The sequence below is a fragment of the Haliotis asinina genome, chromosome 9 (genome assembly GCF_037392515.1).
Source record: "Haliotis asinina isolate JCU_RB_2024 chromosome 9, JCU_Hal_asi_v2, whole genome shotgun sequence".
In the NCBI taxonomy this organism is placed as follows: Eukaryota; Metazoa; Mollusca; class Gastropoda; order Lepetellida; family Haliotidae; genus Haliotis; species Haliotis asinina.
The window spans coordinates 41,291,397-41,300,635 of record NC_090288.1 but is presented as its reverse complement, the minus strand read 5'-3'; the positions used below and the strand labels follow the sequence as shown (position 1 = coordinate 41,300,635).

General features: G+C 39.3%; 1 long non-coding RNA gene across 1 annotated transcript; it reads right to left on the bottom strand.

Moving 5' to 3' along the window:
* Positions 1 to 226: 226 nt before the first annotated feature.
* LOC137297122 (uncharacterized) lies at positions 227 to 6,349 on the bottom strand. Its single transcript, XR_010957687.1, has 3 exons — positions 6,155 to 6,349; positions 1,457 to 1,627; positions 227 to 297 (listed from the first exon to the last, which is right to left on the bottom strand). It is a non-coding gene; the product is annotated as an uncharacterized lncRNA (long non-coding RNA).
* Positions 6,350 to 9,239: the final 2,890 nt, after the last annotated feature.

Here is a 9,239-nt window from a genome sequence, read left to right as displayed (position 1 = left end):
TTACTAAGAACAATCAAATTGTTGGTGTATTGACGAATGCATGTTTACTTGTAACAACCAAACGAAATTCCTAAATCCTTCCCGCTGCCTTTTGACAGATGAACCCAAAAGGTGCCATACAATCATAAACATGATAACAAGACATGTCACTGAAGATCAGAGATAAACAGTAAGAAGTTACTGTGTCGTACTGATGCAGTAGAGTACACAATGGAGAAACAGTTGACCCGTCCGCCCATTTCCACAGTCCATCCACGGCACTGCCAGTCGCACCAACCCAGTAAGGACCCGGCGATCCTGATGAGAACAAACACGCTGCACTGTATCAGCATGGACACACGCACACACGCACGCACGCACGCACGCACGCACGCACGCACACACACACTGACCAAATCCACGCCCTGATCTTTGCCCGTCAATCTCACCCCATTTACCCACCCATACAAAAACAGACTATTTTTACAGATGAATTACATAGATGGTGGTATTACAGTTCACACACAGAGATGTTTTCATTGTACTTTAATATAGTCTCTTAATATGAGTGCATTCCGATGTCAACTGGTCTTGAAAGTAAACTCCTGAACTTGCCTAAATCTGTCTTTACACTTGAAAAACGGATGAAATGGTGGCTCTTTTCATTGTTCGATGATTCCATGCATCCCCAGGTAACTGAATAAATCATCATAGCATTTGCTAAAACATCAGAGACAACACGACTTGTATTACTGGAGCGCTTAGTCTTTATGCGCTAGTCACATTTGACGTCACGTCACTGCACTAGCACCACTTTCTCCTAACGTCCATATTATAACCTCACCAGGGAGGATGGGTGAGTATTGCTTTACGCCGCATTAACAGTTTTGTTTTGCAATCAACCGGTGACAATGAAAGTATTAGTGACGTCGACAATCACTAAAATATCAGTATCACAGTCAGGGGTAGAAAATATATTTATATTTTCTCACAGTTTGATTTCTTTAAAATCCGCTAAAATAAAGTAGGTGTGATGGAATGAACCTTATTTGACGTACGAATATTCAAACTCTGCTGCCAATGATCTGTTACACTCGAAATCCATCTAGTGTAAGTTCGAGTCCGGGATTTGTCTTGATTGTGAGACCTGGCCAACAGCATGTTTGTACTCGTTTTAGCACTATCCTCCCAAATAGAAAAACAAAACTACTTCCTTCCAGACATCGTTGTACACTGGTCTTGTAGGCAGACATATTGCAATCAACATTTACCTTGTGTTTAGCTTAATTTTCGTGTCTCCTGTCTTGACCAGATTTATATATTGCTAAAGTCGACGTAAAACAATAATCACACAGTGTCATACAATTGACATAAATATGACTGCAGCAAGTGATAGATCAACTATGATGTCCGGTAACTGGCATCGCATGGCGTTGGCAATTATAGAACACCATAATCAACTGATGCCGATTCATACCATGATATCGCAGGTATCCTTGAAGCTCCATTAAAATCCTCCCACTGGTGGTCTGGACAAGATCGGCTCCGTCAGCAACGCAGGACTCTCTGGCCTGGACGAAGCTGTGTGGTGAGCTTGATAGTTTGAGGCACTTTCCGCCGATAAATGTGTAATCGCTCTGACAGAGACCTGATAATGTAAACGTTATTTTCAGTGTTCTCGTTAGCATTAATGTTGCTGTTATTCTTACTTAATTATTTGTGGTGCTTAGCTACCTTCTCGCTAGCATGCCCTAATGATGATGTCCTTCGATGATGGCGCAGGCGTTTTCATGTAGGAGCGAATGAGTAAAATTTTAATTTGGAAATATTCCAGCAATATCACAGCGGTAACAGCATACCTTTGGAGTGACGAGCGAGGCTATCCCACTGGGCTACCCCACTGCCCTGCTCAAGAAGGGGAAGATTTGAGTTGTGAGCATATACGGTGATTTAGTTGGATGTAATGAGCTTCCCTCGACGAATCCATGTTTCAGAATTTTGCGTTAAAATCCCACGAGATACGATCGAGTAAGGGATTTAAAACCTATAGAGTCGAACCAAGGTCTTTGCGGTCTGTTCTGTTGAAAGTCATGTGCTAAACGTTACTACAAGTACTACAAGTCACATCGTGTGAATATACCAAACGTTTGTAACAACGTTTACAGTACTATTTTGTGAGGAATACGGCAGCTAGGGAGTTCCATTCTGTATACAAAAACATAACTGGGATTCATACATATACTGACGGTAAAAAGTTATTTCAAAAGTTATTTAATTAAACTAAAAAATAGCGAAGCACACTGCACAATTTGGTGTCACGAGCACTTTGTGCAAAATGATTATTCCTCGCGTCATTTTTTTACACTTGAAGTTTACACATTTGATATTGAAAATTGAAAACAGTTGATTATTCTCTAGCCTCTGAATGTTGTGGAAAACACGCTAATTTCAATCAAATCGAGCATTTCCTGTATGCTTTAGGTGTTCTGGAGTCAAGAAAGACCCAGAATGAAGTAAGTTCCTAATCTAAATTACAAATAATAAAATATTTATTATATATATATATTTACTTTCACAACATATTATTCAAAGTTTATCTAGTAATTCTGTTTCTTGTAAAAGAATCAATGATTCAATGAGAATTAACATTAAAAAAGAGCCTTACGTTTTAGCATTGAAATATTTATTCCTAGTGATGGAAAATTAATACACTCAAGTAAGACATGCTTGACAATGGTACTCTCATCACAAGGGATACAAAACTCCGATCCTCACCTTTTAACAGGTATTCATAAAAGTATTTCGTATGGCCAATACAACATCGTCGGATGATGTTCTCTTCAAATCTGGACTGCCAATCCAAAGAGGTATAACCAATATAGGGTTATATATCATGTAATTTATTAATACCTACCTGAGTGTCCCTCTTTTTCTGCGTCAGTTCATATAATGTAAGTTCTAATGCTAGGTTTGTAATCAGAGTATGGGATATGAAGTGGTGTCACAGATTTGTTGAGTGCTGCCATGGCAGCGAGATTGGCCAGTGCTGTCCCAGAAATGCCAGCGTGGCTGGGTAACCAACAGATGACGATGTCGTATTGGCCAGTGGTAGCATGATAATAGAATTCAATAATTTTAGTTAAAAGTGGATGTTTGCAAGAAAGGGTTTTAATGACCCGGAGGCAAGAGAAAGAATCGGAATAGATTATGCATCGTTTATATTGTGTGTGTTTATTAATATGTCTTAAGGCTTAGCCTCGGCTGTAAAAATAAAGCTGTTATTCAGCATTCGACAAGATATTGTTTTGGATCCAACGACAGTGGCACAAACTACCGCGCCACCACCAATGGACCAATCTGTAATTAAGGATTTTTATGTATAATATTTATGTCTTAATTGAGTAGATTCTTGTTTATACTGTATTTCAATAGATTCTTTTTTTTAAAATGTGGTCAGTGTAAGGTCAACTTTTGGCCTCGCTACTTGCCAAGGAGGAGGAGAAGGACGACGGGAAGCAGCTATATCCTCCAGCTCAAACTAGCAGAATTTATTGGCGTAATTCTTCGCCCAAGAGACATAACAAAAGCCTTTTTGATGTACGAATCCTCATAAAAAGGACTGAAGACACAGTTAAATGCTGGGTTAAATACGTGAGAATATAGTTTTGTAGTATAAGGATAAGTTTATACGTCGTTTGGTAATTGAAGGCTCATATGCCTCGATATAGAGACTGTCAATAGAAGTTCTAAAAGATCCAAAACAAAGTCTTAGATCTTGGTGGTGGACAAAAACATGAATTTTGAGGTTGCTTTTGCAGGACCCACCATATACTATTGATCCGCAATCAAGTCTTGAACGGAACAATCGTCGATATAATTGCAAGAGGGTGGATAGATTCACTCCCAATACAGATTTTGAAACGACTTTTAAGACGTCACAGTGCCTTCGGGCATTTCTTTTTGAGACATTTCACTTGCGGAAGACAAGTTAAATGGGAGTCGAAAATTAGCCCAAAAAACTTGGCCTCCTTTACATCTTTGATGGGAATGACAATTAATAATAGTTCTAGGTCTTTATGCGGCATATATTTTTTTACAAAAATGTAGACAATCAGCTTTTGACTTTGAACATTTAAAGCCATTTTCGAGACACCATTTACCTATTTTATTTAAACACAACTGCGTTTACCGTTCAATAGCATGCATAGTTTTACCAGGGAAAGAAATATGAAAATCATCCACAAAAAGTGATCACCTATTGAATCCTTTAAAGCCTTTGATAACCTGTTGATGTTAATACTAAACAGTACGGTTGAACCCAGTCTGACTTGAAATTGCCTGTCACTTCAAATCTGTGATATAAAAAGAGAAACGACCATTCAAGCCATAGTCATGTAAATCCGTTAAAATCCCATGCTTCCAGGTGGTATCGTATGCTTTCTCGAAATCGAAGAATATGGATACTGAATGTTGCTTAATTACTATTGCATTTTTCATAACGGATTCTAAACGTACCAAATAATCAATGACCCGATGTTTTCTGAAACCATATTGAATATTTGTTGTCAGGTAATTGGTTTCAAGATACCAAGTTAATCTGTCGTTTACCATTCGTCCTACAGACGCAACTCGTTAACGAGGCTGGTTTGTAATTAGACGGATCAGTATGATCCCGGCCAGGTTTTGGAATGGAGTCTACAGTGGCACTACGCCATAAAGTTGGAAAATTACCTGTAGTCCACATCATATCAAGTATATTTAGCAGTGTTTCCAAACACGATTCTGGCAGTGATTAAGGAAAACACCACAAATCCCTTTTAAGCAACTATTGTATTTTACTCAAAATAGGCGATCTACCCGGTGTTCTGCATCCTCGATATCTCCAAGGTATACGCATCTACGGGTCGGCCCGATAATTTTATCACCTCCCTTTGCTGGTTCCGCATTCTCACAATAGCCAATCAGCTAGGTCACCTTTATAACCGAGCTTGCCAGTGTTAACACAGGTAACGGTCGCAACTGCGAAGGTTTGCATCGCAGTGCGACTCGGATTTGGTGGTTAGCAAACAGACAAATTTATAGGTCCGAAACGTTTAAAAAACGTATGCAAAACCCCCTTCTACCTCTTGCAGAGAACGTCTTCATGCTTTGTTTTTCCAAGTTTAATCGGTTAGTTAATTTAAAAAGTGAAAGTAAGTTGTAATTGGTTCGCTCAACTTCCCAGCGTAGACACCTGATTGGATAAAAAGCCAGCCAAGGGAGGTAATACATTTATCGGACTGAGCCGTAGATGCGCCCAGGGAAAAGTGGAGATTTATCGGAATGTATACTCAGGAGATATCGAGGATGGGTGTACTGCACCAGTGCTGGTATACTGAAGTCATTTCACAGAACAAAGTACCGTGTCAGACCAGTCCTCTCGACTTTTGGATTTCGTCGTCTGTTTATTGACCACTTGGGAACTAAAACTTCACATAATAATTCTATGCTTTTGGAGAAAATGGGAAATAAATTACTTTGCCGTATTCCGACAGTAAACGGTCACTCTCTGTGGTAATATTGACGCCGTTACTATATGGAACCAGTTGCGCAAGTTGAGATGTGGTCATCTTCCGGTCTTCTCTCTGTTCTGCAGTTCTGAGACGGTCAAACGTCTGGCTTGTCTAGTTGACGCGTCTTATGATTCCGATAATGGTCTGCATTGTAAAGCCTAAAGTTCTGGCGTATGACTGTGCCATCCTCTTATCTTCCAAATCCCAATATGTCGTTCTCGCCAGGCTTGTGCTGATCATAATAACGTTAATATATCAAAACAAATCTTTAAAAATGTTTACGATCGTTTTGGAAAATAATCCCCCCAAACAAATGTGAATTTTCTGTTGTACGTTAGTACTCGCCACATGGAAAGTAGCTCTGTCTCTGTACACATACCCACTTCCCCAATTCCCATCCCCACCCAGTATGATCAAAAATGCATTTTAACATGAACGTTAATACCCCTCCCGCTGAAAGCGGCATATGGGCGATGGGATGGCCTAGTGGTTAAGGCGTTCACTCATCACGCTGAAGACCTTGGTTCCATTCCTTACATGGGTTCTATGTGTGCAGCCCATCCCTCGTGGTGATATTGCCGGAATATTTCTAGAAAGCGGCATAAACAAACAAACGTACTTACCGAGAACCGTATACGTTTTCATCCCATCATGGACAGCCATGTTAGCTGCTTGATATTTGCTGACGTCGTATGACAGCAAGTAACACTTCCGAATCGGCTCCATGTACGTCAGTGTACCGCATTCAGCATCTCCCGAACATGTTCTCACACACTCCAGAAGTTCCTCGCTGTGCAGTTCTTTGTAAGGGGGCGAGAAGTAATTCTTCAAGCTCAGTGCAAATGAAACGTTTCCGCAACTAAATGTTTGAATCTCTTGAGCTACAATGGACATGTATGATAAGAGAGTGAAGAAACACGCCTTCATGATTTCAGATTGTTGCTCAAAACATGTGACAAAGTTGTCACAAAGATGCGACAGGTCAGATGTCACTGGTCAGCAAAGACGGTAACTAGCAGAACAAGAGAGTTAGTAGTCAAACTATGTTTTAACACCTCAAACGAAATCATAAGTCATGAAAAGCAAGATAACTAACTGCAAATATGCGTACCGGTCTGAAACTAATCATGGTAATGAATGAGACTGTGGGTGGTTGATAGTAATATATTCCAGATTTTCAGTCAACAAAATGTTTCCTTTTAAAGCGAACTTTTAACTGAGCACATGCCAATCGTTATGAAATAAGTCCCCATCATATTACCTTAATCCACACAATACGTAATAATACATTGTATTCCTAATCTATATGTCTAGTCAGGTAAAATATAAACTTCAATAAGCTAAAGCGAACCCGCTAATGGTCTCTTTCACAGACCACTTTGTGTTCACCTCTGAATTACAGAGGGTCTGGTTCCAACCGGTACAAAAACTTGACATGTATCGAATATGCTTGGATGCTTTTGTTCGACTTATATTTTGAAGAGTAATATATCATAAAAAATAAACGATCAATTTGCAGATTTTCTTTTTGTACGCAGATGACAGGGGCGTTATATTAATTCACCATTGTTATCCCTAACTCTGAGCGTTTCTCCCCATTGTCTGCTTTGTGGCGTTACTTATACCACTGAAGAGAAAACAAAACTAATTTGTGGTAATTCACGCACGGTAAATATTTGTGGCCATAAACATGTTGTTTTGGAGGGGTTTTTTTGTTTGTTTTTTCTTTTGTTTTTGTTTTGTTTTGTTTTGTTTTTTTGGAGTTTTTTTGTTTGTTTCTTTCTTTCTTTCTTTCTTGGTTTTTTGGGGGGTTTTGGTTTTGTTTTTTGTTGGTTTTTTTTTGGAGGGGGGGGAGGGGTTGTTGTTCTTTTTTGGGTGTGTGTGTGAAAAAGGTTGTATCGGTGTTTTCTTCAAACCATTATTCCACTTCTACACATTAAAACATCGATACTGAAAGGTCGAAACTTTGCAGAAAGATCCGGGTGATAGATGGAGACAGTAGGTTGTAGTTTAATAAAGTAGTATCCTAGTTTTGAGGGGTTACCGCACACGGGTCATTTCAGTACAGGTGAATATTTGAAAATCTTCATTGCCCTCCCCTTGGCTTAAATCTGAACGATCCCTTTTCACGCATGAGTTGGTGATCGATGGGATTCAGATTATCGATTATTTAAACGAAACTGAACATGAACTCTAAAGCAGACAAGGTACGGTGTACAGGATGCACTGGATGAAAATCACGAGACGGGCGGGCAATATTAGACCATTAACACTGGCTACAAGTTATTCACTGGTATTTTGTTGCATAACCCTTTAAGTAAGTGAATGAGTTGGGATTTATTCACACAGCCTTTATCATCATCTGGGTCAGTGAGAATGGATTTTAAACACAACGGGCCTCGACTCGACAGGCGATGGTTATGGTTACAAACGATGAGGAGGAGGAGGATGAAGATGATGATCTTTATCGCTTTCATGAAACCCACGATTACGATAAAGCGATACAGTGCTGATCACACCTTAAAACATTATCAGGGCAAATGTTGAATTTCAGGTAACAACGCGAAGATGATCAATTATTTCACGGCCTGTCACCCATGGATGAGGAACGCGTATATGTGCAAATGACCCGTTCACACGTAAGGAGATCATTAATGACAAACTGGTTTATTGAGGTGTTTAAAACGTCATCCACGAAGGGGGTATGATGATCACCTGGAAACGTGACCGGTGTGATAATTTCTGGCAGTCTCACCTGTAATCGATTTTAAGTCGATTTTGTAGAGAGACGGTGGGTAGTCTTTAGATTATAGCGTTCGCTTGTCACGCCATTCACTCATAATACGGCATGATTAAAATTGATTGAGAGTTAAGACAGATAGGCATCTTTATTCAGTGTACAGGGCCATGGCCCACATTACAGAACAGAACACCAGTGTATAGTTTGTTTCAAGCTGGTGACAAGTGATTGTCATAAAGTGTTGCCTGGGACAACTATCCAACCTCGAGCACAGTATCCAGGAGTAATACACAGTTTCAAAGATACCATGTGGATACTATTTGTAGAATACTGACTGAAAAAAGTTTTAAGTCGGACAATGTGTACAATACACACACTATAACCTTCTGATAAGTATTATTTGGATCTAAAGTTGTAGAATAACAACTGGAATTTATGCATTTCTAAATTTACGTGCCTTTTTCAAAAACTTAGCAATACTTATCAACACGTTTTAATCCGTGCTTGGCATAAGTTAACATTGGGAGTAAAAGAGTATAAAAACTTATATTAGCCTGAAAACATAAATCTGGATAAATTACTTTCGCAGCCTTATTTGCAATTTTCCAAACCTATATACGACTCCACCGCCCCACCTTCTGATGAGTGAGTATGTCTTGCAATATCATGGCGGGGAAACCAGAAAATGGTTTCACATATTGTACCTATGTGGAGATTCGAACCGGGGGCCCTTGTGTGATGTATTAACCACCAAATTAAATGATTCCTTGTTATCATAATTTCCCTACCGACAAGAGAGCGTTTTAGCCTATATTACTTTGTAGTCGTATAAACACAATATTATCATTGTTTAATAAGCAGCAACGCATTACTCAATTACTGTAGCACTGAACATTATACATTTCTAAAATGCTTCGCGAAAAGATGACATGACAGTACGTATCAGTCAATAAACAGTGGGACGATGG